Raw genomic sequence first — 24,770 nt, 5'->3', positions numbered from 1 at the left:
AAGGCGTTTGTTTCTACATCTTTCGATGGAGCGAATGGATAATTGTACCTGGTTTTATCAGTTGAGCAATTGAAACTGTGTTAAAAGAGACATAAAAAGTGAAGGTAATATCAAAACGGTTAGATTGATACGTTTTGTTGTCTACGGCCATACCACGTTGAAAGCACCGGTTCTCGTCCGATCACCGAAGTTAAGCAACGTCGGGCCCGGTTAGTACTTGGATGGGTGACCGCCTGGGAATACCGGGTGCTGTAGACTTTTTTCAAATTTTGCTCGATTTATTTCAAAAATTAAAAGCACTCGTAAACAGCCGTTTATTTGTTTGTTTATTTGCTTGTTCGTTTTCGCCATTAGTTGAACGAAGCCGTCAAAATTTTGTTGTCGCAGATATATTCCCAAATCGATACTTTGTTAGAGATAGAAGATTGGATGTTTTCTGGTAATGTGACGTCACAGATTGTGTTGCTAAGTAGCTGTTCTCATAGTTTCCTCCGCCTTATTCAACGCCGATCCTTGAGCGAAGGGAAAGGCGTTTGTTTCTACATCTTTCGATGGAGCGAATGGATAATTGTACCTGGTTTTATCAGTTGAGCAATTGAAACTGTGTTAAAAGAGACATAAAAAGTGGATGCCTCGCTGAGGTGGCGATCCTATCGAGAAGGTAATATCAAAACGGTTAGATTGATACGTTTTGTTGTCTACGGCCATACCACGTTGAAAGCACCGGTTCTCGTCCGATCACCGAAGTTAAGCAACGTCGGGCCCGGTTAGTACTTGGATGGGTGACCGCCTGGGAATACCGGGTGCTGTAGACTTTTTTCAAATTTTGCTCGATTTATTTCAAAAATTAAAAGCACTCGTAAACAGCCGTTTATTTGTTTGTTTATTTGCTTGTTCGTTTTCGCCATTAGTTGAACGAAGCCGTCAAAATTTTGTTGTCGCAGATATATTCCCAAATCGATACTTTGTTAGAGATAGAAGATTGGATGTTTTCTGGTAATGTGACGTCACAGATTGTGTTGCTAAGTAGCTGTTCTCATAGTTTCCTCCGCCTTATTCAACGCCGATCCTTGAGCGAAGGGAAAGGCGTTTGTTTCTACATCTTTCGATGGAGCGAATGGATAATTGTACCTGGTTTTATCAGTTGAGCAATTGAAACTGTGTTAAAAGAGACATAAAAAGTGAAGGTAATATCAAAACGGTTAGATTGATACGTTTTGTTGTCTACGGCCATACCACGTTGAAAGCACCGGTTCTCGTCCGATCACCGAAGTTAAGCAACGTCGGGCCCGGTTAGTACTTGGATGGGTGACCGCCTGGGAATACCGGGTGCTGTAGACTTTTTTCAAATTTTGCTCGATTTATTTCAAAAATTAAAAGCACTCGTAAACAGCCGTTTATTTGTTTGTTTATTTGCTTGTTCGTTTTCGCCATTAGTTGAACGAAGCCGTCAAAATTTTGTTGTCGCAGATATATTCCCAAATCGATACTTTGTTATAGATAGAAGATTGGATGTTTTCTGGTAATGTGACGTCACAGATTGTGTTGCTAAGTAGCTGTTCTCATAGTTTCCTCCGCCTTATTCAACGCCGATCCTTGAGCGAAGGGAAAGGCGTTTGTTTCTACATCTTTCGATGGAGCGAATGGATAATTGTACCTGGTTTTATCAGTTGAGCAATTGAAACTGTGTTAAAAGAGACATAAATAGTGGATGCCTCGCTGAGGTGGCGATCCTATCGAGAAGGTAATATCAAAACGGTTAGATTGATACGTTTTGTTGTCTACGGCCATACCACGTTGAAAGCACCGGTTCTCGTCCGATCACCGAAGTTAAGCAACGTCGGGCCCGGTTAGTACTTGGATGGGTGACCGCCTGGGAATACCGGGTGCTGTAGACTTTTTTCAAATTTTGCTCGATTTATTTCAAAAATTAAAAGCACTCGTAAACAGCCGTTTATTTGTTTGTTTATTTGCTTGTTCGTTTTCGCCATTAGTTGAACGAAGCCGTCAAAATTTTGTTGTCGCAGATATATTCCCAAATCGATACTTTGTTAGAGATAGAAGATTGGATGTTTTCTGGTAATGTGACGTCACAGATTGTGTTGCTAAGTAGCTGTTCTCATAGTTTCCTCCGCCTTATTCAACGCCGATCCTTGAGCGAAGGGAAAGGCGTTTGTTTCTACATCTTTCGATGGAGCGAATGGATAATTGTACCTGGTTTTATCAGTTGAGCAATTGAAACTGTGTTAAAAGAGACATAAAAAGTGAAGGTAATATCAAAACGGTTAGATTGATACGTTTTGTTGTCTACGGCCATACCACGTTGAAAGCACCGGTTCTCGTCCGATCACCGAAGTTAAGCAACGTCGGGCCCGGTTAGTACTTGGATGGGTGACCGCCTGGGAATACCGGGTGCTGTAGACTTTTTTCAAATTTTGCTCGATTTATTTCAAAAATTAAAAGCACTCGTAAACAGCCGTTTATTTGTTTGTTTATTTGCTTGTTCGTTTTCGCCATTAGTTGAACGAAGCCGTCAAAATTTTGTTGTCGCAGATATATTCCCAAATCGATACTTTGTTAGAGATAGAAGATTGGATGTTTTCTGGTAATGTGACGTCACAGATTGTGTTGCTAAGTAGCTGTTCTCATAGTTTCCTCCGCCTTATTCAACGCCGATCCTTGAGCGAAGGGAAAGGCGTTTGTTTCTACATCTTTCGATGGAGCGAATGGATAATTGTACCTGGTTTTATCAGTTGAGCAATTGAAACTGTGTTAAAAGAGACATAAAAAGTGGATGCCTCGCTGAGGTGGCGATCCTATCGAGAAGGTAATATCAAAACGGTTAGATTGATACGTTTTGTTGTCTACGGCCATACCACGTTGAAAGCACCGGTTCTCGTCCGATCACCGAAGTTAAGCAACGTCGGGCCCGGTTAGTACTTGGATGGGTGACCGCCTGGGAATACCGGGTGCTGTAGACTTTTTTCAAATTTTGCTCGATTTATTTCAAAAATTAAAAGCACTCGTAAACAGCCGTTTATTTGTTTGTTTATTTGCTTGTTCGTTTTCGCCATTAGTTGAACGAAGCCGTCAAAATTTTGTTGTCGCAGATATATTCCCAAATCGATACTTTGTTAGAGATAGAAGATTGGATGTTTTCTGGTAATGTGACGTCACAGATTGTGTTGCTAAGTAGCTGTTCTCATAGTTTCCTCCGCCTTATTCAACGCCGATCCTTGAGCGAAGGGAAAGGCGTTTGTTTCTACATCTTTCGATGGAGCGAATGGATAATTGTACCTGGTTTTATCAGTTGAGCAATTGAAACTGTGTTAAAAGAGACATAAAAAGTGGATGCCTCGCTGAGGTGGCGATCCTATCGAGAAGGTAATATCAAAACGGTTAGATTGATACGTTTTGTTGTCTACGGCCATACCACGTTGAAAGCACCGGTTCTCGTCCGATCACCGAAGTTAAGCAACGTCGGGCCCGGTTAGTACTTGGATGGGTGACCGCCTGGGAATACCGGGTGCTGTAGACTTTTTTCAAATTTTGCTCGATTTATTTCAAAAATTAAAAGCACTCGCAAACAGCCGTTTATTTGTTTGTTTATTTGCTTGTTTGTTTTCGCCATTAGTTGAACGAAGCTGTCAAAATTTTGTTGTCGCAGATATATTCCCAAATCGATACTTTGTTAGATAGAAGATTGGATGTTTTCTGGTAATGTGACGTCACAGATTGTGTTGCTAAGTAGCAGTTCTCATAGTTTCCTCCGCCTTATTCAACGCCGATCCTTGAGCGAAGGGAAAGGCGTTTGTTTCTACATCTTTCGATGGAGCGAATGGATAATTGTACCTGGTTTTATCAGTTGAGCAATTGAAACTGTGTTAAAAGAGACATAAAAAGTGGATGCCTCGCTGAGGTGGCGATCCTATCGAGAAGGTAATATCAAAACGGTTAGATTGATACGTTTTGTTGTCTACGGCCATACCACGTTGAAAGCACCGGTTCTCGTCCGATCACCGAAGTTAAGCAACGTCGGGCCCGGTTAGTACTTGGATGGGTGACCGCCTGGGAATACCGGGTGCTGTAGACTTTTTTCAAATTTTGCTCGATTTATTTCAAAAATTAAAAGCACTCGTAAACAGCCGTTTATTTGTTTGTTTATTTGCTTGTTCGTTTTCGCCATTAGTTGAACGAAGCCGTCAAAATTTTGTTGTCGCAGATATATTCCCAAATCGATACTTTGTTAGAGATAGAAGATTGGATGTTTTCTGGTAATGTGACGTCACAGATTGTGTTGCTAAGTAGCTGTTCTCATAGTTTCCTCCGCCTTATTCAACGCCGATCCTTGAGCGAAGGGAAAGGCGTTTGTTTCTACATCTTTCGATGGAGCGAATGGATAATTGTACCTGGTTTTATCAGTTGAGCAATTGAAACTGTGTTAAAAGAGACATAAAAAGTGGATGCCTCGCTGAGGTGGCGATCCTATCGAGAAGGTAATATCAAAACGGTTAGATTGATACATTTTGTTGTCTACGGCCATACCACGTTGAAAGCACCGGTTCTCGTCCGATCACCGAAGTTAAGCAACGTCGGGCCCGGTTAGTACTTGGATGGGTGACCGCCTGGGAATACCGGGTGCTGTAGACTTTTTTCAAATTTTGCTCGATTTATTTCAAAAATTAAAAGCACTCGCAAACAGCCGTTTATTTGTTTGTTTATTTGCTTGTTTGTTTTCGCCATTAGTTGAACGAAGCTGTCAAAATTTTGTTGTCGCAGATATATTCCCAAATCGATACTTTGTTAGATAGAAGATTGGATGTTTTCTGGTAATGTGACGTCACAGATTGTGTTGCTAAGTAGCTGTTCTCATAGTTTCCTCCGCCTTATTCAACGCCGATCCTTGAGCGAAGGGAAAGGCGTTTGTTTCTACATCTTTCGATGGAGCGAATGGATAATTGTACCTGGTTTTATCAGTTGAGCAATTGAAACTGTGTTAAAAGAGACATAAAAAGTGGATGCCTCGCTGAGGTGGCGATCCTATCGAGAAGGTAATATCAAAACGGTTAGATTGATACGTTTTGTTGTCTACGGCCATACCACGTTGAAAGCACCGGTTCTCGTCCGATCACCGAAGTTAAGCAACGTCGGGCCCGGTTAGTACTTGGATGGGTGACCGCCTGGGAATACCGGGTGCTGTAGACTTTTTTCAAATTTTGCTCGATTTATTTCAAAAATTAAAAGCACTCGTAAACAGCCGTTTATTTGTTTGTTTATTTGCTTGTTCGTTTTCGCCATTAGTTGAACGAAGCCGTCAAAATTTTGTTGTCGCAGATATATTCCCAAATCGATACTTTGTTAGAGATAGAAGATTGGATGTTTTCTGGTAATGTGACGTCACAGATTGTGTTGCTAAGTAGCTGTTCTCATAGTTTCCTCCGCCTTATTCAACGCCGATCCTTGAGCGAAGGGAAAGGCGTTTGTTTCTACATCTTTCGATGGAGCGAATGGATAATTGTACCTGGTTTTATCAGTTGAGCAATTGAAACTGTGTTAAAAGAGACATAAAAAGTGGATGCCTCGCTGAGGTGGCGATCCTATCGAGAAGGTAATATCAAAACGGTTAGATTGATACGTTTTGTTGTCTACGGCCATACCACGTTGAAAGCACCGGTTCTCGTCCGATCACCGAAGTTAAGCAACGTCGGGCCCGGTTAGTACTTGGATGGGTGACCGCCTGGGAATACCGGGTGCTGTAGACTTTTTTCAAATTTTGCTCGATTTATTTCAAAAATTAAAAGCACTCGTAAACCGCCGTTTATTTGTTTGTTTATTTGCTTGTTCGTTTTCGCCATTAGTTGAACGAAGCCGTCAAAATTTTGTTGTCGCAGATATATTCCCAAATCGATACTTTGTTAGAGATAGAAGATTGGATGTTTTCTGGTAATGTGACGTCACAGATTGTGTTGCTAAGTAGCTGTTCTCATAGTTTCCTCCGCCTTATTCAACGCCGATCCTTGAGCGAAGGGAAAGGCGTTTGTTTCTACATCTTTCGATGGAGCGAATGGATAATTGTACCTGGTTTTATCAGTTGAGCAATTGAAACTGTGTTAAAAGAGACATAAAAAGTGGATGCCTCGCTGAGGTGGCGATCCTATCGAGAAGGTAATATCAAAACGGTTAGATTGATACGTTTTGTTGTCTACGGCCATACCACGTTGAAAGCACCGGTTCTCGTCCGATCACCGAAGTTAAGCAACGTCGGGCCCGGTTAGTACTTGGATGGGTGACCGCCTGGGAATACCGGGTGCTGTAGACTTTTTTCAAATTTTGCTCGATTTATTTCAAAAATTAAAAGCACTCGCAAACAGCCGTTTATTTGTTTGTTTATTTGCTTGTTTGTTTTCGCCATTAGTTGAACGAAGCTGTCAAAATTTTGTTGTCGCAGATATATTCCCAAATCGATACTTTGTTAGATAGAAGATTGGATGTTTTCTGGTAATGTGACGTCACAGATTGTGTTGCTAAGTAGCTGTTCTCATAGTTTCCTCCGCCTTATTCAACGCCGATCCTTGAGCGAAGGGAAAGGCGTTTGTTTCTACATCTTTCGATGGAGCGAATGGATAATTGTACCTGGTTTTATCAGTTGAGCAATTGAAACTGTGTTAAAAGAGACATAAAAAGTGGATGCCTCGCTGAGGTGGCGATCCTATCGAGAAGGTAATATCAAAACGGTTAGATTGATACGTTTTGTTGTCTACGGCCATACCACGTTGAAAGCACCGGTTCTCGTCCGATCACCGAAGTTAAGCAACGTCGGGCCCGGTTAGTACTTGGATGGGTGACCGCCTGGGAATACCGGGTGCTGTAGACTTTTTTCAAATTTTGCTCGATTTATTTCAAAAATTAAAAGCACTCGTAAACAGCCGTTTATTTGTTTGTTTATTTGCTTGTTCGTTTTCGCCATTAGTTGAACGAAGCCGTCAAAATTTTGTTGTCGCAGATATATTCCCAAATCGATACTTTGTTAGAGATAGAAGATTGGATGTTTTCTGGTAATGTGACGTCACAGATTGTGTTGCTAAGTAGCTGTTCTCATAGTTTCCTCCGCCTTATTCAACGCCGATCCTTGAGCGAAGGGAAAGGCGTTTGTTTCTACATCTTTCGATGGAGCGAATGGATAATTGTACCTGGTTTTATCAGTTGAGCAATTGAAACTGTGTTAAAAGAGACATAAAAAGTGGATGCCTCGCTGAGGTGGCGATCCTATCGAGAAGGTAATATCAAAACGGTTAGATTGATACGTTTTGTTGTCTACGGCCATACCACGTTGAAAGCACCGGTTCTCGTCCGATCACCGAAGTTAAGCAACGTCGGGCCCGGTTAGTACTTGGATGGGTGACCGCCTGGGAATACCGGGTGCTGTAGACTTTTTTCAAATTTAGCTCGATTTATTTCAAAAATTAAAAGCACTCGCAAACAGCCGTTTATTTGTTTGTTTATTTGCTTGTTTGTTTTCGCCATTAGTTGAACGAAGCTGTCAAAATTTTGTTGTCGCAGATATATTCCCAAATCGATACTTTGTTAGATAGAAGATTGGATGTTTTCTGGTAATGTGACGTCACAGATTGTGTTGCTAAGTAGCTGTTCTCATAGTTTCCTCCGCCTTATTCAACGCCGATCCTTGAGCGACGGGAAAGGCGTTTGTTTCTACATCTTTCGATGGAGCGAATGGATAATTGTACCTGGTTTTATCAGTTGAGCAATTGAAACTCTGTTAAAAGAGACATAAAAAGTGGACGCCTCGCTGAGGTGGCGATCCTATCGAGAAGGTAATATCAAAACGGTTAGATTGATACGTTTTGTTGTCTACGGCCATACCACGTTGAAAGCACCGGTTCTCGTCCGATCACCGAAGTTAAGCAACGTCGGGCCCGGTTAGTACTTGGATGGGTGACCGCCTGGGAATACCGGGTGCTGTAGACTTTTTTCAAATTTTGCTCGATTTATTTCAAAAATTAAAAGCACTCGTAAACAGCCGTTTATTTGTTTGTTTATTTGCTTGTTCGTTTTCGCCATTAGTTGAACGAAGCCGTCAAAATTTTGTTGTCGCAGATATATTCCCAAATCGATACTTTGTTAGAGATAGAAGATTGGATGTTTTCTGGTAATGTGACGTCACAGATTGTGTTGCTAAGTAGCTGTTCTCATAGTTTCCTCCGCCTTATTCAACGCCGATCCTTGAGCGAAGGGAAAGGCGTTTGTTTCTACATCTTTCGATGGAGCGAACGGATAATTGTACCTGGTTTTATCAGTTGAGCAATTGAAACTGTGTTAAAAGAGACATAAAAAGTGGATGCCTCGCTGAGGTGGCGATCCTATCGAGAAGGTAATATCAAAACGGTTAGATTGATACGTTTTGTTGTCTACGGCCATACCACGTTGAAAGCACCGGTTCTCGTCCGATCACCGAAGTTAAGCAACGTCGGGCCCGGTTAGTACTTGGATGGGTGACCGCCTGGGAATACCGGGTGCTGTAGACTTTTTTCAAATTTTGCTCGATTTATTTCAAAAATTAAAAGCACTCGTAAACAGCCGTTTATTTGTTTGTTTATTTGCTTGTTCGTTTTCGCCATTAGTTGAACGAAGCCGTCAAAATTTTGTTGTCGCAGATATATTCCCAAATCGATACTTTGTTAGAGATAGAAGATTGGATGTTTTCTGGTAATGTGACGTCACAGATTGTGTTGCTAAGTAGCTGTTCTCATAGTTTCCTCCGCCTTATTCAACGCCGATCCTTGAGCGAAGGGAAAGGCGTTTGTTTCTACATCTTTCGATGGAGCGAATGGATAATTGTACCTGGTTTTATCAGTTGAGCAATTGAAACTGTGTTAAAAGAGACATAAAAAGTGGATGCCTCGCTGAGGTGGCGATCCTATCGAGAAGGTAATATCAAAACGGTTAGATTGATACGTTTTGTTGTCTACGGCCATACCACGTTGAAAGCACCGGTTCTCGTCCGATCACCGAAGTTAAGCAACGTCGGGCCCGGTTAGTACTTGGATGGGTGACCGCCTGGGAATACCGGGTGCTGTAGACTTTTTTCAAATTTTGCTCGATTTATTTCAAAAATTAAAAGCACTCGTAAACAGCCGTTTATTTGTTTGTTTATTTGCTTGTTTGTTTTCGCCATTAGTTGAACGAAGCCGTCAAAATTTTGTTGTCGCAGATATATTCCCAAATCGATACTTTGTTAGAGATAGAAGATTGGATGTTTTCTGGTAATGTGACGTCACAGATTGTGTTGCTAAGTAGCTGTTCTCATAGTTTCCTCCGCCTTATTCAACGCCGATCCTTGAGCGAAGGGAAAGGCGTTTGTTTCTACATCTTTCGATGGAGCGAATGGATAATTGTACCTGGTTTTATCAGTTGAGCAATTGAAACTGTGTTAAAAGAGACATAAAAAGTGAAGGTAATATCAAAACGGTTAGATTGATACGTTTTGTTGTCTACGGCCATACCACGTTGAAAGCACCGGTTCTCGTCCGATCACCGAAGTTAAGCAACGTCGGGCCCGGTTAGTACTTGGATGGGTGACCGCCTGGGAATACCGGGTGCTGTAGACTTTTTTCAAATTTTGCTCGATTTATTTCAAAAATTAAAAGCACTCGTAAACAGCCGTTTATTTGTTTGTTTATTTGCTTGTTCGTTTTCGCCATTAGTTGAACGAAGCCGTCAAAATTTTGTTGTCGCAGATATATTCCCAAATCGATACTTTGTTAGAGATAGAAGATTGGATGTTTTCTGGTAATGTGACGTCACAGATTGTGTTGCTAAGTAGCTGTTCTCATAGTTTCCTCCGCCTTATTCAACGCCGATCCTTGAGCGAAGGGAAAGGCGTTTGTTTCTACATCTTTCGATGGAGCGAATGGATAATTGTACCTGGTTTTATCAGTTGAGCAATTGAAACTGTGTTAAAAGAGACATAAAAAGTGGATGCCTCGCTGAGGTGGCGATCCTATCGAGAAGGTAATATCAAAACGGTTAGATTTGTACGTTGTGTTGTCTACGGCCATACCACGTTGAAAGCACCGGTTCTCGTCCGATCACCGAAGTTAAGCAACGTCGGGCCCGGTTAGTACTTGGATGGGTGACCGCCTGGGAATACCGGGTGCTGTAGACTTTTTTCAAATTTAGCTCGATTTATTTCAAAAATTAAAAGCACTCGTAAACAGTCGTTTATTTGTTTGTTTATTTGCTTGTTTGTTTTCGCCATTAGTTGAACGAAGCCGTCAAAATTTTGTTGTCGCAGATATATTCCCAAATCGATACTTTGTTAGAGATAGAAGATTGGATGTTTTCTGGTAATGTGACGTCACAGATTGTGTTGCTAAGTAGCTGTTCTCATAGTTTCCTCCGCCTTATTCAACGCCGATCCTTGAGCGAAGGGAAAGGCGTTTGTTTCTACATCTTTCGATGGAGCGAATGGATAATTGTACCTGGTTTTATCAGTTGAGCAATTGAAACTGTGTTAAAAGAGACATAAAAAGTGAAGGTAATATCAAAACGGTTAGATTGATACGTTTTGTTGTCTACGGCCATACCACGTTGAAAGCACCGGTTCTCGTCCGATCACCGAAGTTAAGCAACGTCGGGCCCGGTTAGTACTTGGATGGGTGACCGCCTGGGAATACCGGGTGCTGTAGACTTTTTTCAAATTTTGCTCGATTTATTTCAAAAATTAAAAGCACTCGTAAACAGCCGTTTATTTGTTTGTTTATTTGCTTGTTCGTTTTCGCCATTAGTTGAACGAAGCCGTCAAAATTTTGTTGTCGCAGATATATTCCCAAATCGATACTTTGTTATAGATAGAAGATTGGATGTTTTCTGGTAATGTGACGTCACAGATTGTGTTGCTAAGTAGCTGTTCTCATAGTTTCCTCCGCCTTATTCAACGCCGATCCTTGAGCGAAGGGAAAGGCGTTTGTTTCTACATCTTTCGATGGAGCGAATGGATAATTGTACCTGGTTTTATCAGTTGAGCAATTGAAACTGTGTTAAAAGAGACATAAAAAGTGGATGCCTCGCTGAGGTGGCGATCCTATCGAGAAGGTAATATCAAAACGGTTAGATTGATACGTTTTGTTGTCTACGGCCATACCACGTTGAAAGCACCGGTTCTCGTCCGATCACCGAAGTTAAGCAACGTCGGGCCCGGTTAGTACTTGGATGGGTGACCGCCTGGGAATACCGGGTGCTGTAGACTTTTTTCAAATTTTGCTCGATTTATTTCAAAAATTAAAAGCACTCGTAAACAGCCGTTTATTTGTTTGTTTATTTGCTTGTTCGTTTTCGCCATTAGTTGAACGAAGGTGTCAAAATTTTGTTGTCGCAGATATATTCCCAAATCGATACTTTGTTAGAGATAGAAGATTGGATGTTTTCTGGTAATGTGACGTCACAGATTGTGTTGCTAAGTAGCTGTTCTCATAGTTTCCTCCGCCTTATTCAACGCCGATCCTTGAGCGAAGGGAAAGGCGTTTGTTTCTACATCTTTCGATGGAGCGAATGGATAATTGTACCTGGTTTTATCAGTTGAGCAATTGAAACTGTGTTAAAAGAGACATAAAAAGTGAAGGTAATATCAAAACGGTTAGATTGATACGTTTTGTTGTCTACGGCCATACCACGTTGAAAGCACCGGTTCTCGTCCGATCACCGAAGTTAAGCAACGTCGGGCCCGGTTAGTACTTGGATGGGTGACCGCCTGGGAATACCGGGTGCTGTAGACTTTTTTCAAATTTTGCTCGATTTATTTCAAAAATTAAAAGCACTCGTAAACAGCCGTTTATTTGTTTGTTTATTTGCTTGTTCGTTTTCGCCATTAGTTGAACGAAGCCGTCAAAATTTTGTTGTCGCAGATATATTCCCAAATCGATACTTTGTTAGAGATAGAAGATTGGATGTTTTCTGGTAATGTGACGTCACAGATTGTGTTGCTAAGTAGCTGTTCTCATAGTTTCCTCCGCCTTATTCAACGCCGATCCTTGAGCGAAGGGAAAGGCGTTTGTTTCTACATCTTTCGATGAAGCGAATGGATAATTGTACCTGGTTTTATCAGTTGAGCAATTGAAACTGTGTTAAAAGAGACATAAAAAGTGGATGCCTCGCTGAGGTGGCGATCCTATCGAGAAGGTAATATCAAAACGGTTAGATTGATACGTTTTGTTGTCTACGGCCATACCACGTTGAAAGCACCGGTTCTCGTCCGATCACCGAAGTTAAGCAACGTCGGGCCCGGTTAGTACTTGGATGGGTGACCGCCTGGGAATACCGGGTGCTGTAGACTTTTTTCAAATTTTGCTCGATTTATTTCAAAAATTAAAAGCACTCGTAAACAGCCGTTTATTTGTTTGTTTATTTGCTTGTTCGTTTTCGCCATTAGTTGAACGAAGCCGTCAAAATTTTGTTGTCGCAGATATATTCCCAAATCGATACTTTGTTAGAGATAGAAGATTGGATGTTTTCTGGTAATGTGACGTCACAGATTGTGTTGCTAAGTAGCTGTTCTCATAGTTTCCTCCGCCTTATTCAACGCCGATCCTTGAGCGAAGGGAAAGGCGTTTGTTTCTACATCTTTCGATGGAGCGAATGGATAATTGTACCTGGTTTTATCAGTTGAGCAATTGAAACTGTGTTAAAAGAGACATAAAAAGTGGATGCCTCGCTGAGGTGGCGATCCTATCGAGAAGGTAATATCAAAACGGTTAGATTTGTACGTTTTGTTGTCTACGGCCATACCACGTTGAAAGCACCGGTTCTCGTCCGATCACCGAAGTTAAGCAACGTCGGGCCCGGTTAGTACTTGGATGGGTGACCGCCTGGGAATACCGGGTGCTGTAGACTTTTTTCAAATTTAGCTCGATTTATTTCAAAAATTAAAAGCACTCGTAAACAGTCGTTTATTTGTTTGTTTATTTGCTTGTTTGTTTTCGCCATTAGTTGAACGAAGCCGTCAAAATTTTGTTGTCGCAGATATATTCCCAAATCGATACTTTGTTAGAGATAGAAGATTGGATGTTTTCTGGTAATGTGACGTCACAGATTGTGTTGCTAAGTAGCTGTTCTCATAGTTTCCTCCGCCTTATTCAACGCCGATCCTTGAGCGAAGGGAAAGGCGTTTGTTTCTACATCTTTCGATGGAGCGAATGGATAATTGTACCTGGTTTTATCAGTTGAGCAATTGAAACTGTGTTAAAAGAGACATAAAAAGTGAAGGTAATATCAAAACGGTTAGATTGATACGTTTTGTTGTCTACGGCCATACCACGTTGAAAGCACCGGTTCTCGTCCGATCACCGAAGTTAAGCAACGTCGGGCCCGGTTAGTACTTGGATGGGTGACCGCCTGGGAATACCGGGTGCTGTAGACTTTTTTCAAATTTTGCTCGATTTATTTCAAAAATTAAAAGCACTCGTAAACAGCCGTTTATTTGTTTGTTTATTTGCTTGTTCGTTTTCGCCATTAGTTGAACGAAGCCGTCAAAATTTTGTTGTCGCAGATATATTCCCAAATCGATACTTTGTTAGAGATAGAAGATTGGATGTTTTCTGGTAATGTGACGTCACAGATTGTGTTGCTAAGTAGCTGTTCTCATAGTTTCCTCCGCCTTATTCAACGCCGATCCTTGAGCGAAGGGAAAGGCGTTTGTTTCTACATCTTTCGATGGAGCGAATGGATAATTGTACCTGGTTTTATCAGTTGAGCAATTGAAACTGTGTTAAAAGAGACATAAAAAGTGGATGCCTCGCTGAGGTGGCGATCCTATCGAGAAGGTAATATCAAAACGGTTAGATTGATACGTTTTGTTGTCTACGGCCATACCACGTTGAAAGCACCGGTTCTCGTCCGATCACCGAAGTTAAGCAACGTCGGGCCCGGTTAGTACTTGGATGGGTGACCGCCTGGGAATACCGGGTGCTGTAGACTTTTTTCAAATTTAGCTCGATTTATTTCAAAAATTAAAAGCACTCGTAAACAGTCGTTTATTTGTTTGTTTATTTGCTTGTTTGTTTTCGCCATTAGTTGAACGAAGCCGTCAAAATTTTGTTGTCGCAGATATATTCCCAAATCGATACTTTGTTAGAGATAGAAGATTGGATGTTTTCTGGTAATGTGACGTCACAGATTGTGTTGCTAAGTAGCTGTTCTCATAGTTTCCTCCGCCTTATTCAACGCCGATCCTTGAGCGAAGGGAAAGGCGTTTGTTTCTACATCTTTCGATGGAGCGAATGGATAATTGTACCTGGTTTTATCAGTTGAGCAATTGAAACTGTGTTAAAAGAGACATAAAAAGTGAAGGTAATATCAAAACGGTTAGATTGATACGTTTTGTTGTCTACGGCCATACCACGTTGAAAGCACCGGTTCTCGTCCGATCACCGAAGTTAAGCAACGTCGGGCCCGGTTAGTACTTGGATGGGTGACCGCCTGGGAATACCGGGTGCTGTAGACTTTTTTCAAATTTTGCTCGATTTATTTCAAAAATTAAAAGCACTCGTAAACAGCCGTTTATTTGTTTGTTTATTTGCTTGTTCGTTTTCGCCATTAGTTGAACGAAGCCGTCAAAATTTTGTTGTCGCAGATATATTCCCAAATCGATACTTTGTTAGAGATAGAAGATTGGATGTTTTCTGGTAATGTGACGTCACAGATTGTGTTGCTAAGTAGCTGTTCTCATAGTTTCCTCCGCCTTATTCAACGCCGATCCTTGAGCGAAGGGAAAGGCGTTTGTTTCTACATCTTTCGATGGAGCGAATGGATAATTGTACCTGGTTTTATCAGTTGAGCAATTGAAACTGTGTTAAAAGAGACATAAAAAGTGGATGCCTCGCTGAGGTGGCGATCCTATCGAGAAGGTAATATCAAAACGGTTAGATTGATACGTTTTGTTGTCTACGGCCATACCACGTTGAAAGCACCGGTTCTCGTCCGATCACCGAAGTTAAGCAACGTCGGGCCCGGTTAGTACTTGGATGGGTGACCGCCTGGGAATACCGGGTGCTGTAGACTTTTTTCAAATTTAGCTCGATTTATTTCAAAAATTAAAAGCACTCGCAAACAGCCGTTTATTTGTTTGTTTATTTGCTTGTTTGTTTTCGCCATTAGTTGAACGAAGCTGTCAAAATTTTGTTGTCGCAGATATATTCCCAAATCGATACTTTGTTAGATAGAAGATTGGATGTTTTCTGGTAATGTGACGTCACAGATTGTGTTGCTAAGTAGCTGTTCTCATAGTTTCCTCCGCCTTATTCAACGCCGATCCTTGAGCGACGGGAAAGGCGTTTGTTTCTACATCTTTCGATGGAGCGAATGGATAATTGTACCTGGTTTTATCAGTTGAGCAATTGAAACTCTGTTAAAAGAGACATAAAAAGTGGACGCCTCGCTGAGGTGGCGATCCTATCGAGAAGGTAATATCAAAACGGTTAGATTGATACGTTTTGTTGTCTACGGCCATACCACGTTGAAAGCACCGGTTCTCGTCCGATCACCGAAGTTAAGCAACGTCGGGCCCGGTTAGTACTTGGATGGGTGACCGCCTGGGAATACCGGGTGCTGTAGACTTTTTTCAAATTTTGCTCGATTTATTTCAAAAATTAAAAGCACTCGTAAACAGCCGTTTATTTGTTTGTTTATTTGCTTGTTCGTTTTCGCCATTAGTTGAACGAAGCCGTCAAAATTTTGTTGTCGCAGATATATTCCCAAATCGATACTTTGTTAGAGATAGAAGATTGGATGTTTTCTGGTAATGTGACGTCACAGATTGTGTTGCTAAGTAGCTGTTCTCATAGTTTCCTCCGCCTTATTCAACGCCGATCCTTGAGCGAAGGGAAAGGCGTTTGTTTCTACATCTTTCGATGGAGCGAACGGATAATTGTACCTGGTTTTATCAGTTGAGCAATTGAAACTGTGTTAAAAGAGACATAAAAAGTGGATGCCTCGCTGAGGTGGCGATCCTATCGAGAAGGTAATATCAAAACGGTTAGATTGATACGTTTTGTTGTCTACGGCCATACCACGTTGAAAGCACCGGTTCTCGTCCGATCACCGAAGTTAAGCAACGTCGGGCCCGGTTAGTACTTGGATGGGTGACCGCCTGGGAATACCGGGTGCTGTAGACTTTTTTCAAATTTTGCTCGATTTATTTCAAAAATTAAAAGCACTCGTAAACAGCCGTTTATTTGTTTGTTTATTTGCTTGTTCGTTTTCGCCATTAGTTGAACGAAGCCGTCAAAATTTTGTTGTCGCAGATATATTCCCAAATCGATACTTTGTTAGAGATAGAAGATTGGATGTTTTCTGGTAATGTGACGTCACAGATTGTGTTGCTAAGTAGCTGTTCTCATAGTTTCCTCCGCCTTATTCAACGCCGATCCTTGAGCGAAGGGAAAGGCGTTTGTTTCTACATCTTTCGATGGAGCGAATGGATAATTGTACCTGGTTTTATCAGTTGAGCAATTGAAACTGTGTTAAAAGAGACATAAAAAGTGGATGCCTCGCTGAGGTGGCGATCCTATCGAGAAGGTAATATCAAAACGGTTAGATTGATACGTTTTGTTGTCTACGGCCATACCACGTTGAAAGCACCGGTTCTCGTCCGATCACCGAAGTTAAGCAACGTCGGGCCCGGTTAGTACTTGGATGGGTGACCGCCTGGGAATACCGGGTGCTGTAGACTTTTTTCAAATTTTGCTCGATTTATTTCAAAAATTAAAAGCACTCGTAAACAGCCGTTTATTTGTTTGTTTATTTGCTTGTTTGTTTTCGCCATTAGTTGAACGAAGCCGTCAAAATTTTGTTGTCGCAGATATATTCCCAAATCGATACTTTGTTAGAGATAGAAGATTGGATGTTTTCTGGTAATGTGACGTCACAGATTGTGTTGCTAAGTAGCTGTTCTCATAGTTTCCTCCGCCTTATTCAACGCCGATCCTTGAGCGAAGGGAAAGGCGTTTGTTTCTACATCTTTCGATGGAGCGAATGGATAATTGTACCTGGTTTTATCAGTTGAGCAATTGAAACTGTGTTAAAAGAGACATAAAAAGTGAAGGTAATATCAAAACGGTTAGATTGATACGTTTTGTTGTCTACGGCCATACCACGTTGAAAGCACCGGTTCTCGTCCGATCACCGAAGTTAAGCAACGTCGGGCCCGGTTAGTACTTGGATGGGTGACCGCCTGGGAATACCGGGTGCTGTAGACTTTTTTCAAATTTTGCTCGATTTATTTCAAAAATTAAAAGCACTCGTAAACAGCCGTTTATTTGTTTGTTTATTTGCTTGTTCGTTTTCGCCATTAGTTGAACGAAGCCGTCAAAATTTTGTTGTCGCAGATATATTCCCAAATCGATACTTTGTTAGAGATAGAAGATTGGATGTTTTCTGGTAATGTGACGTCACAGATTGTGTTGCTAAGTAGCTGTTCTCATAGTTTCCTCCGCCTTATTCAACGCCGATCCTTGAGCGAAGGGAAAGGCGTTTGTTTCTACATCTTTCGATGGAGCGAATGGATAATTGTACCTGGTTTTATCAGTTGAGCAATTGAAACTGTGTTAAAAGAGACATAAAAAGTGGATGCCTCGCTGAGGTGGCGATCCTATCGAGAAGGTAATATCAAAACGGTTAGATTTGTACGTTGTGTTGTCTACGGCCATACCACGTTGAAAGCACCGGTTCTCGTCCGATCACCGAAGTTAAGCAACGTCGGGCCCGGTTAGTACTTGGATGGGTGACCGCCTGGGAATACCGGGTGCTGTAGACTTTTTTCAAATTTAGCTCGATTTATTTCAAAAATTAAAAGCACTCGTAAACAGTCGTTTATTTGTTTGTTTATTTGCTTGTTTGTTTTCGCCATTAGTTGAACGAAGCCGTCAAAATTTTGTTGTCGCAGATATATTCCCAAATCGATACTTTGTTAGAGATAGAAGATTGGATGTTTTCTGGTAATGTGACGTCACAGATTGTGTTGCTAAGTAGCTGTTCTCATAGTTTCCTCCGCCTTATTCAACGCCGATCCTTGAGCGAAGGGAAAGGCGTTTGTTTCTACATCTTTCGATGGAGCGAATGGATAATTGTACCTGGTTTTATCAGTTGAGCAATTGAAACTGTGTTAAAAGAGACATAAAAAGTGAAGGTAATATCAAAACGGTTAGATTGATACGTTTTGTTGTCTACGGCCATACCACGTTGAAAGCACCGGTTCTCGTCCGATCACCGAAGTTAAGCAACGTCGGGCCCGGTTAGTACTTGGATGGGTGACCGCCTGGGAATACCGGGTGCTGTAGACTTTTTTCAAATTTTGCTCGATTTATTTCAAAAATTAAAAGCACTCGTAAACAGCCGTTTATTTGTTTGTTTATTTGCTTGTTCGTTTTCGCCATTAGTTGAACGAAGCCGTCAAAATTTTGTTGTCGCAGATATATTCCCAAATCGATACTTTGTTATAGATAGAAGATTGGATGTTTTCTGGTAATGTGACGTCACAGATTGTGTTGCTAAGTAGCTGTTCTCATAGTTTCCTCCGCCTTATTCAACGCCGATCCTTGAGCGAAGGGAAAGGCGTTTGTTTCTACATCTTTCGATGGAGCGAATGGATAATTGTACCTGGTTTTATCAGTTGAGCAATTGAAACTGTGTTAAAAGAGACATAAAAAGTGGATGCCTCGCTGAGGTGGCGATCCTATCGAGAAGGTAATATCAAAACGGTTAGATTGATACGTTTTGTTGTCTACGGCCATACCACGTTGAAAGCACCGGTTCTCGTCCGATCACCGAAGTTAAGCAACGTCGGGCCCGGTTAGTACTTGGATGGGTGACCGCCTGGGAATACCGGGTGCTGTAGACTTTTTTCAAATTTTGCTCGATTTATTTCAAAAATTAAAAGCACTCGTAAACAGCCGTTTATTTGTTTGTTTATTTGCTTGTTCGTTTTCGCCATTAGTTGAACGAAGGTGTCAAAATTTTGTTGTCGCAGATATATTCCCAAATCGATACTTTGTTAGAGATAGAAGATTGGATGTTTTCTGGTAATGTGACGTCACAGATTGTGTTGCTAAGTAGCTGTTCTCATAGTTTCCTCCGCCTTATTCAACGCCGATCCTTGAGCGAAGGGAAAGGCGTTTGTTTCTACATCTTTCGATGGAGCGAATGGATAATTGTACCTGGTTTTATCAGTTGAGCAATTGAAACTGTGTTAAAAGAGACATAAAAAGTGAAGGTAATATCAAAACGGTTAGATTGATACGTTTTGTTGTCTACGGCCATACCACGTTGAAAGCACCGGTTCTCGTCCGATCACCGAAGTTAAGCAACGTCGGGCCCGGTTAGTACTTGGATGGGTGACCGCCTGGGAATACCGGGTGCTGTAGACTTTTTTCAAATTTTGCTCGATTTATTTCAAAAATTAAAAGCACTCGTAAACAGCCGTTTATTTGTTTGTTTATTTGCTTGTTCGTTTTCGCCATTAGTTGAACGAAGCCGTCAAAATTTTGTTGTCGCAGATATATTCCCAAATCGATACTTTGTTAGAGATAGAAGATTGGATGTTTTCTGGTAATGTGACGTCACAGATTGTGTTGCTAAGTAGCTGTTCTCATAGTTTCCTCCGCCTTATTCAACGCCGATCCTTGAGCGAAGGGAAAGGCGTTTGTTTCTACATCTTTCGATGAAGCGAATGGATAATTGTACCTGGTTTTATCAGTTGAGCAATTGAAACTGTGTTAAAAGAGACATAAAAAGTGGATGCCTCGCTGAGGTGGCGATCCTATCGAGAAGGTAATATCAAAACGGTTAGATTGATACGTTTTGTTGTCTACGGCCATACCACGTTGAAAGCACCGGTTCTCGTCCGATCACCGAAGTTAAGCAACGTCGGGCCCGGTTAGTACTTGGATGGGTGACCGCCTGGGAATACCGGGTGCTGTAGACTTTTTTCAAATTTTGCTCGATTTATTTCAAAAATTAAAAGCACTCGTAAACAGCCGTTTATTTGTTTGTTTATTTGCTTGTTCGTTTTCGCCATTAGTTGAACGAAGCCGTCAAAATTTTGTTGTCGCAGATATATTCCCAAATCGATACTTTGTTAGAGATAGAAGATTGGATGTTTTCTGGTAATGTGACGTCACAGATTGTGTTGCTAAGTAGCTGTTCTCATAGTTTCCTCCGCCTTATTCAACGCCGATCCTTGAGCGAAGGGAAAGGCGTTTGTTTCTACATCTTTCGATGGAGCGAATGGATAATTGTACCTGGTTTTATCAGTTGAGCAATTGAAACTGTGTTAAAAGAGACATAAAAAGTGGATGCCTCGCTGAGGTGGCGATCCTATCGAGAAGGTAATATCAAAACGGTTAGATTTGTACGTTTTGTTGTCTACGGCCATACCACGTTGAAAGCACCGGTTCTCGTCCGATCACCGAAGTTAAGCAACGTCGGGCCCGGTTAGTACTTGGATGGGTGACCGCCTGGGAATACCGGGTGCTGTAGACTTTTTTCAAATTTAGCTCGATTTATTTCAAAAATTAAAAGCACTCGTAAACAGTCGTTTATTTGTTTGTTTATTTGCTTGTTTGTTTTCGCCATTAGTTGAACGAAGCCGTCAAAATTTTGTTGTCGCAGATATATTCCCAAATCGATACTTTGTTAGAGATAGAAGATTGGATGTTTTCTGGTAATGTGACGTCACAGATTGTGTTGCTAAGTAGCTGTTCTCATAGTTTCCTCCGCCTTATTCAACGCCGATCCTTGAGCGAAGGGAAAGGCGTTTGTTTCTACATCTTTCGATGGAGCGAATGGATAATTGTACCTGGTTTTATCAGTTGAGCAATTGAAACTGTGTTAAAAGAGACATAAAAAGTGAAGGTAATATCAAAACGGTTAGATTGATACGTTTTGTTGTCTACGGCCATACCACGTTGAAAGCACCGGTTCTCGTCCGATCACCGAAGTTAAGCAACGTCGGGCCCGGTTAGTACTTGGATGGGTGACCGCCTGGGAATACCGGGTGCTGTAGACTTTTTTCAAATTTTGCTCGATTTATTTCAAAAATTAAAAGCACTCGTAAACAGCCGTTTATTTGTTTGTTTATTTGCTTGTTCGTTTTCGCCATTAGTTGAACGAAGCCGTCAAAATTTTGTTGTCGCAGATATATTCCCAAATCGATACTTTGTTATAGATAGAAGATTGGATGTTTTCTGGTAATGTGACGTCACAGATTGTGTTGCTAAGTAGCTGTTCTCATAGTTTCCTCCGCCTTATTCAACGCCGATCCTTGAGCGAAGGGAAAGGCGTTTGTTTCTACATCTTTCGATGGAGCGAATGGATAATTGTACCTGGTTTTATCAGTTGAGCAATTGAAACTGTGTTAAAAGAGACATAAAAAGTGGATGCCTCGCTGAGGTGGCGATCCTATCGAGAAGGTAATATCAAAACGGTTAGATTGATACGTTTTGTTGTCTACGGCCATACCACGTTGAAAGCACCGGTTCTCGTCCGATCACCGAAGTTAAGCAACGTCGGGCCCGGTTAGTACTTGGATGGGTGACCGCCTGGGAATACCGGGTGCTGTAGACTTTTTTCAAATTTTGCTCGATTTATTTCAAAAATTAAAAGCACTCGTAAACAGCCGTTTATTTGTTTGTTTATTTGCTTGTTCGTTTTCGCCATTAGTTGAACGAAGCCGTCAAAATTTTGTTGTCGCAGATATATTCCCAAATCGATACTTTGTTAGAGATAGAAGATTGGATGTTTTCTGGTAATGTGACGTCACAGATTGTGTTGCTAAGTAGCTGTTCTCATAGTTTCCTCCGCCTTATTCAACGCCGATCCTTGAGCGAAGGGAAAGGCGTTTGTTTCTACATCTTTCGATGGAGCGAATGGATAATTGTACCTGGTTTTATCAGTTGAGCAATTGAAACTGTGTTAAAAGAGACATAAAAAGTGAAGGTAATATCAAAACGGTTAGATTGATACGTTTTGTTGTCTACGGCCATACCACGTTGAAAGCACCGGTTCTCGTCCGATCACCGAAGTTAAGCAACGTCGGGCCCGGTTAGTACTTGGATGGGTGACCGCCTGGGAATACCGGGTGCTGTAGACTTTTTTCAAATTTTGCTCGATTTATTTCAAAAATTAAAAGCACTCGTAAACAGCCGTTTATTTGTTTGTTTATTTGCTTGTTCGTTTTCGCCATTAGTTGAACGAAGCCGTCAAAATTTTGTTGTCGCAGATATATTCCCAAATCGATACTTTGTTAGAGATAGAAGATTGGATGTTTTCTGGTAATGTGACGTCACAGATTGTGTTGCTAAGTAGCTGTTCTCATAGTTTCCTCCGCCTTATTCAACGCCGATCCTTGAGCGAAGGGAAAGGCGTTTGTTTCTACATCTTTCGATGGAGCGAATGGATAATTGTACCTGGTTTTATCAGTTGAGCAATTGAAACTGTGTTAAAAGAGACATAAAAAGTGGATGCCTCGCTGAGGTGGCGATCCTATCGAGAAGGTAATATCAAAACGGTTAGATTGATACGTTTTGTTGTCTACGGCCATACCACGTTGAAAGCACCGGTTCTCGTCCGATCACCGAAGTTAAGCAACGTCGGACCCGGTTAGTACTTGGATGGGTGACCGCCTGGGAATACCGGGTGCTGTAGACTTTTTTCAAATTTTGCTCGATTTATTTCAAAAATTAAAAGCAATCGTAAACAGCCGTTTATTTGTTTGTTTATTTGCTTGTTCGTTTTCGCCATTAGTTGAACGAAGCCGTCAAAATTTTGTTGTCGCAGATATATTCCCAAATCGATACTTTGTTAGAGATAGAAGATTGGATGTTTTCTGGTAATGTGACGTCACAGATTGTGTTGCTAAGTAGCTGTTCTCATAGTTTCCTCCGCCTTATTCAACGCCGATCCTTGAGCGAAGGGAAAGGCGTTTGTTTCTACATCTTTCGATGGAGCGAATGGATAATTGTACCTGGTTTTATCAGTTGAGCAATTGAAACTGTGTTAAAAGAGACATAAAAAGTGGATGCCTCGCTGAGGTGGCGATCCTATCGAGAAGGTAATATCAAAACGGTTAGATTTATACGTTTTGTTGTCTACGGCCATACCACGTTGAAAGCACCGGTTCTCGTCCGATCACCGAAGTTAAGCAACGTCGGGCCCGGTTAGTACTTGGATGGGTGACCGCCTGGGAATACCGGGTGCTGTAGACTTTTTTCAAATTTTGCTCGATTTATTTCAAAAATTAAAAGCACTCGCAAACAGCCGTTTATTTGTTTGTTTATTTGCTTGTTTGTTTTCGCCATTAGTTGAACGAAGCTGTCAAAATTTTGTTGTCGCAGATATATTCCCAAATCGATACTTTGTTAGATAGAAGATTGGATTTTTTCTGGTAATGTGACGTCACAGATTGTGTTGCTAAGTAGCTGTTCTCATAGTTTCCTCCGCCTTATTCAACGCCGATCCTTGAGCGACGGGAAAGGCGTTTGTTTCTACATCTTTCGATGGAGCGAATGGATAATTGTACCTGGTTTTATCAGTTGAGCAATTGAAACTCTGTTAAAAGAGACATAAAAAGTGGACGCCTCGCTGAGGTGGCGATCCTATCGAGAAGGTAATATCAAAACGGTTAGATTGATACGTTTTGTTGTCTACGGCCATACCACGTTGAAAGCACCGGTTCTCGTCCGATCACCGAAGTTAAGCAACGTCGGGCCCGGTTAGTACTTGGATGGGTGACCGCCTGGGAATACCGGGTGCTGCAGACTTTTTTCAAATTTTGCTCGATTTATTTCAAAAATTAAAAGCACTCGTAAACAGCCGTTTATTTGTTTGTTTATTTGCTTGTTCGTTTTCGCCATTAGTTTGAACGAAGCCGTCAAAATTTTGTTGTCGCAGATATATTCCCAAATCGATACTTTGTTAGAGATAGAAGATTGGTTGTTTTCTGGTAATGTGACGTCACAGATTGTGTTGCTAAGTAGCTGTTCTCATAGTTTCCTCCGCCTTATTCAACGCCGATCCTTGAGCGAAGGGAAAGGCGTTTGTTTCTACATCTTTCGATGGAGCGAATGGATAATTGTACCTGGTTTTATCAGTTGAGCAATTGAAACTGTGTTAAAAGAGACATAAAAAGTGGATGCCTCGCTGAGGTGGCGATCCTATCGAGAAGGTAATATCAAAACGGTTAGATTGATACGTTTTGTTGTCTACGGCCATACCACGTTGAAAGCACCGGTTCTCGTCCGATCACCGAAGTTAAGCAACGTCGGGCCCGGTTAGTACTTGGATGGGTGACCGCCTGGGAATACCGGGTGCTGTAGACTTTTTTCAAATTTTGCTCGATTTATTTCAAAAATTAAAAGCACTCGCAAACAGCCGTTTATTTGTTTGTTTATTTGCTTGTTTGTTTTCGCCATTAGTTGAACGAAGCTGTCAAAATTTTGTTGTCGCAGATATATTCCCAAATCGATACTTTGTTAGATAGAAGATTGGATGTTTTCTGGTAATGTGACGTCACAGATTGTGTTGCTAAGTAGCTGTTCTCATAGTTTCCTCCGCCTTATTCAACGCCGATCCTTGAGCGAAGGGAAAGGCGTTTGTTTCTACATCTTTCGATGGAGCGAATGGATAATTGTACCTGGTTTTATCAGTTGAGCAATTGAAACTGTGTTAAAAGAGACATAAAAAGTGGATGCCTCGCTGAGGTGGCG

At 41.4% G+C, this 24,770-nt stretch overlaps 45 non-coding genes across 45 annotated transcripts; all 45 read left to right on the top strand.

Moving 5' to 3' along the window:
* The first annotated feature begins 139 nt into the window (after nt 1-139).
* LOC141913641 (5S ribosomal RNA) lies at nt 140-258 on the top strand. Its single transcript, XR_012620495.1, has one exon. It is a non-coding gene; the product is annotated as a 5S ribosomal RNA (ribosomal RNA).
* Nucleotides 259-696: 438 nt separating this feature from the next.
* Nucleotides 697-815, top strand: LOC141913640 (5S ribosomal RNA). The gene has a single exon (XR_012620494.1). It is a non-coding gene; the product is annotated as a 5S ribosomal RNA (ribosomal RNA).
* A 407-nt stretch (nt 816-1,222) lies between these two features.
* Nucleotides 1,223-1,341, top strand: LOC141913639 (5S ribosomal RNA). Its single transcript, XR_012620493.1, has one exon. It is a non-coding gene; the product is annotated as a 5S ribosomal RNA (ribosomal RNA).
* A 438-nt stretch (nt 1,342-1,779) lies between these two features.
* LOC141913638 (5S ribosomal RNA) lies at nt 1,780-1,898 on the top strand. The gene has a single exon (XR_012620492.1). It is a non-coding gene; the product is annotated as a 5S ribosomal RNA (ribosomal RNA).
* Nucleotides 1,899-2,305: 407 nt separating this feature from the next.
* Nucleotides 2,306-2,424, top strand: LOC141913637 (5S ribosomal RNA). The gene has a single exon (XR_012620491.1). It is a non-coding gene; the product is annotated as a 5S ribosomal RNA (ribosomal RNA).
* A 438-nt stretch (nt 2,425-2,862) lies between these two features.
* LOC141913636 (5S ribosomal RNA) lies at nt 2,863-2,981 on the top strand. The gene has a single exon (XR_012620490.1). It is a non-coding gene; the product is annotated as a 5S ribosomal RNA (ribosomal RNA).
* Nucleotides 2,982-3,419: 438 nt separating this feature from the next.
* Nucleotides 3,420-3,538, top strand: LOC141913635 (5S ribosomal RNA). The gene has a single exon (XR_012620489.1). It is a non-coding gene; the product is annotated as a 5S ribosomal RNA (ribosomal RNA).
* Nucleotides 3,539-3,974: 436 nt separating this feature from the next.
* On the top strand, nt 3,975-4,093 carry LOC141913633 (5S ribosomal RNA). The gene has a single exon (XR_012620488.1). It is a non-coding gene; the product is annotated as a 5S ribosomal RNA (ribosomal RNA).
* Nucleotides 4,094-4,531: 438 nt separating this feature from the next.
* On the top strand, nt 4,532-4,650 carry LOC141913632 (5S ribosomal RNA). The gene has a single exon (XR_012620487.1). It is a non-coding gene; the product is annotated as a 5S ribosomal RNA (ribosomal RNA).
* Nucleotides 4,651-5,086: 436 nt separating this feature from the next.
* On the top strand, nt 5,087-5,205 carry LOC141913630 (5S ribosomal RNA). The gene has a single exon (XR_012620485.1). It is a non-coding gene; the product is annotated as a 5S ribosomal RNA (ribosomal RNA).
* A 438-nt stretch (nt 5,206-5,643) lies between these two features.
* LOC141913629 (5S ribosomal RNA) lies at nt 5,644-5,762 on the top strand. The gene has a single exon (XR_012620484.1). It is a non-coding gene; the product is annotated as a 5S ribosomal RNA (ribosomal RNA).
* Nucleotides 5,763-6,200: 438 nt separating this feature from the next.
* On the top strand, nt 6,201-6,319 carry LOC141913628 (5S ribosomal RNA). Its single transcript, XR_012620483.1, has one exon. It is a non-coding gene; the product is annotated as a 5S ribosomal RNA (ribosomal RNA).
* A 436-nt stretch (nt 6,320-6,755) lies between these two features.
* Nucleotides 6,756-6,874, top strand: LOC141913627 (5S ribosomal RNA). Its single transcript, XR_012620482.1, has one exon. It is a non-coding gene; the product is annotated as a 5S ribosomal RNA (ribosomal RNA).
* A 438-nt stretch (nt 6,875-7,312) lies between these two features.
* LOC141913626 (5S ribosomal RNA) lies at nt 7,313-7,431 on the top strand. Its single transcript, XR_012620481.1, has one exon. It is a non-coding gene; the product is annotated as a 5S ribosomal RNA (ribosomal RNA).
* Nucleotides 7,432-7,867: 436 nt separating this feature from the next.
* Nucleotides 7,868-7,986, top strand: LOC141913625 (5S ribosomal RNA). Its single transcript, XR_012620480.1, has one exon. It is a non-coding gene; the product is annotated as a 5S ribosomal RNA (ribosomal RNA).
* Nucleotides 7,987-8,424: 438 nt separating this feature from the next.
* LOC141913624 (5S ribosomal RNA) lies at nt 8,425-8,543 on the top strand. Its single transcript, XR_012620479.1, has one exon. It is a non-coding gene; the product is annotated as a 5S ribosomal RNA (ribosomal RNA).
* A 438-nt stretch (nt 8,544-8,981) lies between these two features.
* On the top strand, nt 8,982-9,100 carry LOC141913623 (5S ribosomal RNA). The gene has a single exon (XR_012620478.1). It is a non-coding gene; the product is annotated as a 5S ribosomal RNA (ribosomal RNA).
* A 407-nt stretch (nt 9,101-9,507) lies between these two features.
* On the top strand, nt 9,508-9,626 carry LOC141913622 (5S ribosomal RNA). The gene has a single exon (XR_012620477.1). It is a non-coding gene; the product is annotated as a 5S ribosomal RNA (ribosomal RNA).
* A 438-nt stretch (nt 9,627-10,064) lies between these two features.
* On the top strand, nt 10,065-10,183 carry LOC141913621 (5S ribosomal RNA). Its single transcript, XR_012620476.1, has one exon. It is a non-coding gene; the product is annotated as a 5S ribosomal RNA (ribosomal RNA).
* A 407-nt stretch (nt 10,184-10,590) lies between these two features.
* Nucleotides 10,591-10,709, top strand: LOC141913619 (5S ribosomal RNA). The gene has a single exon (XR_012620474.1). It is a non-coding gene; the product is annotated as a 5S ribosomal RNA (ribosomal RNA).
* Nucleotides 10,710-11,147: 438 nt separating this feature from the next.
* On the top strand, nt 11,148-11,266 carry LOC141913617 (5S ribosomal RNA). The gene has a single exon (XR_012620473.1). It is a non-coding gene; the product is annotated as a 5S ribosomal RNA (ribosomal RNA).
* Nucleotides 11,267-11,673: 407 nt separating this feature from the next.
* On the top strand, nt 11,674-11,792 carry LOC141913616 (5S ribosomal RNA). The gene has a single exon (XR_012620472.1). It is a non-coding gene; the product is annotated as a 5S ribosomal RNA (ribosomal RNA).
* A 438-nt stretch (nt 11,793-12,230) lies between these two features.
* Nucleotides 12,231-12,349, top strand: LOC141913615 (5S ribosomal RNA). Its single transcript, XR_012620471.1, has one exon. It is a non-coding gene; the product is annotated as a 5S ribosomal RNA (ribosomal RNA).
* Nucleotides 12,350-12,787: 438 nt separating this feature from the next.
* LOC141913614 (5S ribosomal RNA) lies at nt 12,788-12,906 on the top strand. Its single transcript, XR_012620470.1, has one exon. It is a non-coding gene; the product is annotated as a 5S ribosomal RNA (ribosomal RNA).
* A 407-nt stretch (nt 12,907-13,313) lies between these two features.
* LOC141913613 (5S ribosomal RNA) lies at nt 13,314-13,432 on the top strand. The gene has a single exon (XR_012620469.1). It is a non-coding gene; the product is annotated as a 5S ribosomal RNA (ribosomal RNA).
* A 438-nt stretch (nt 13,433-13,870) lies between these two features.
* On the top strand, nt 13,871-13,989 carry LOC141913612 (5S ribosomal RNA). Its single transcript, XR_012620468.1, has one exon. It is a non-coding gene; the product is annotated as a 5S ribosomal RNA (ribosomal RNA).
* Nucleotides 13,990-14,396: 407 nt separating this feature from the next.
* LOC141913611 (5S ribosomal RNA) lies at nt 14,397-14,515 on the top strand. Its single transcript, XR_012620467.1, has one exon. It is a non-coding gene; the product is annotated as a 5S ribosomal RNA (ribosomal RNA).
* Nucleotides 14,516-14,953: 438 nt separating this feature from the next.
* LOC141913610 (5S ribosomal RNA) lies at nt 14,954-15,072 on the top strand. The gene has a single exon (XR_012620466.1). It is a non-coding gene; the product is annotated as a 5S ribosomal RNA (ribosomal RNA).
* A 436-nt stretch (nt 15,073-15,508) lies between these two features.
* LOC141913609 (5S ribosomal RNA) lies at nt 15,509-15,627 on the top strand. The gene has a single exon (XR_012620465.1). It is a non-coding gene; the product is annotated as a 5S ribosomal RNA (ribosomal RNA).
* A 438-nt stretch (nt 15,628-16,065) lies between these two features.
* On the top strand, nt 16,066-16,184 carry LOC141913607 (5S ribosomal RNA). The gene has a single exon (XR_012620463.1). It is a non-coding gene; the product is annotated as a 5S ribosomal RNA (ribosomal RNA).
* Nucleotides 16,185-16,622: 438 nt separating this feature from the next.
* LOC141913606 (5S ribosomal RNA) lies at nt 16,623-16,741 on the top strand. The gene has a single exon (XR_012620462.1). It is a non-coding gene; the product is annotated as a 5S ribosomal RNA (ribosomal RNA).
* Nucleotides 16,742-17,148: 407 nt separating this feature from the next.
* LOC141913605 (5S ribosomal RNA) lies at nt 17,149-17,267 on the top strand. Its single transcript, XR_012620461.1, has one exon. It is a non-coding gene; the product is annotated as a 5S ribosomal RNA (ribosomal RNA).
* A 438-nt stretch (nt 17,268-17,705) lies between these two features.
* LOC141913604 (5S ribosomal RNA) lies at nt 17,706-17,824 on the top strand. The gene has a single exon (XR_012620460.1). It is a non-coding gene; the product is annotated as a 5S ribosomal RNA (ribosomal RNA).
* Nucleotides 17,825-18,231: 407 nt separating this feature from the next.
* On the top strand, nt 18,232-18,350 carry LOC141913603 (5S ribosomal RNA). Its single transcript, XR_012620459.1, has one exon. It is a non-coding gene; the product is annotated as a 5S ribosomal RNA (ribosomal RNA).
* A 438-nt stretch (nt 18,351-18,788) lies between these two features.
* On the top strand, nt 18,789-18,907 carry LOC141913601 (5S ribosomal RNA). Its single transcript, XR_012620458.1, has one exon. It is a non-coding gene; the product is annotated as a 5S ribosomal RNA (ribosomal RNA).
* Nucleotides 18,908-19,314: 407 nt separating this feature from the next.
* LOC141913600 (5S ribosomal RNA) lies at nt 19,315-19,433 on the top strand. Its single transcript, XR_012620457.1, has one exon. It is a non-coding gene; the product is annotated as a 5S ribosomal RNA (ribosomal RNA).
* A 438-nt stretch (nt 19,434-19,871) lies between these two features.
* Nucleotides 19,872-19,990, top strand: LOC141913599 (5S ribosomal RNA). Its single transcript, XR_012620456.1, has one exon. It is a non-coding gene; the product is annotated as a 5S ribosomal RNA (ribosomal RNA).
* Nucleotides 19,991-20,428: 438 nt separating this feature from the next.
* On the top strand, nt 20,429-20,547 carry LOC141913598 (5S ribosomal RNA). The gene has a single exon (XR_012620455.1). It is a non-coding gene; the product is annotated as a 5S ribosomal RNA (ribosomal RNA).
* A 407-nt stretch (nt 20,548-20,954) lies between these two features.
* On the top strand, nt 20,955-21,073 carry LOC141913597 (5S ribosomal RNA). The gene has a single exon (XR_012620454.1). It is a non-coding gene; the product is annotated as a 5S ribosomal RNA (ribosomal RNA).
* A 438-nt stretch (nt 21,074-21,511) lies between these two features.
* On the top strand, nt 21,512-21,630 carry LOC141913595 (5S ribosomal RNA). Its single transcript, XR_012620452.1, has one exon. It is a non-coding gene; the product is annotated as a 5S ribosomal RNA (ribosomal RNA).
* Nucleotides 21,631-22,037: 407 nt separating this feature from the next.
* On the top strand, nt 22,038-22,156 carry LOC141913594 (5S ribosomal RNA). The gene has a single exon (XR_012620451.1). It is a non-coding gene; the product is annotated as a 5S ribosomal RNA (ribosomal RNA).
* A 438-nt stretch (nt 22,157-22,594) lies between these two features.
* Nucleotides 22,595-22,713, top strand: LOC141913722 (5S ribosomal RNA). Its single transcript, XR_012620571.1, has one exon. It is a non-coding gene; the product is annotated as a 5S ribosomal RNA (ribosomal RNA).
* A 438-nt stretch (nt 22,714-23,151) lies between these two features.
* On the top strand, nt 23,152-23,270 carry LOC141913593 (5S ribosomal RNA). Its single transcript, XR_012620450.1, has one exon. It is a non-coding gene; the product is annotated as a 5S ribosomal RNA (ribosomal RNA).
* A 436-nt stretch (nt 23,271-23,706) lies between these two features.
* LOC141913757 (5S ribosomal RNA) lies at nt 23,707-23,825 on the top strand. Its single transcript, XR_012620604.1, has one exon. It is a non-coding gene; the product is annotated as a 5S ribosomal RNA (ribosomal RNA).
* Nucleotides 23,826-24,264: 439 nt separating this feature from the next.
* Nucleotides 24,265-24,383, top strand: LOC141913592 (5S ribosomal RNA). The gene has a single exon (XR_012620449.1). It is a non-coding gene; the product is annotated as a 5S ribosomal RNA (ribosomal RNA).
* The last annotated feature ends 387 nt before the right edge of the window (nt 24,384-24,770 follow it).

Source organism: Tubulanus polymorphus, chromosome 11, assembly GCF_964204645.1.
Source record: "Tubulanus polymorphus chromosome 11, tnTubPoly1.2, whole genome shotgun sequence".
Taxonomy (NCBI): domain Eukaryota; kingdom Metazoa; phylum Nemertea; class Palaeonemertea; order Tubulaniformes; family Tubulanidae; genus Tubulanus; species Tubulanus polymorphus.
The sequence above is the reverse complement of the archived record's forward strand: the minus strand, read 5'-3'. Positions and strand labels throughout refer to the sequence as shown.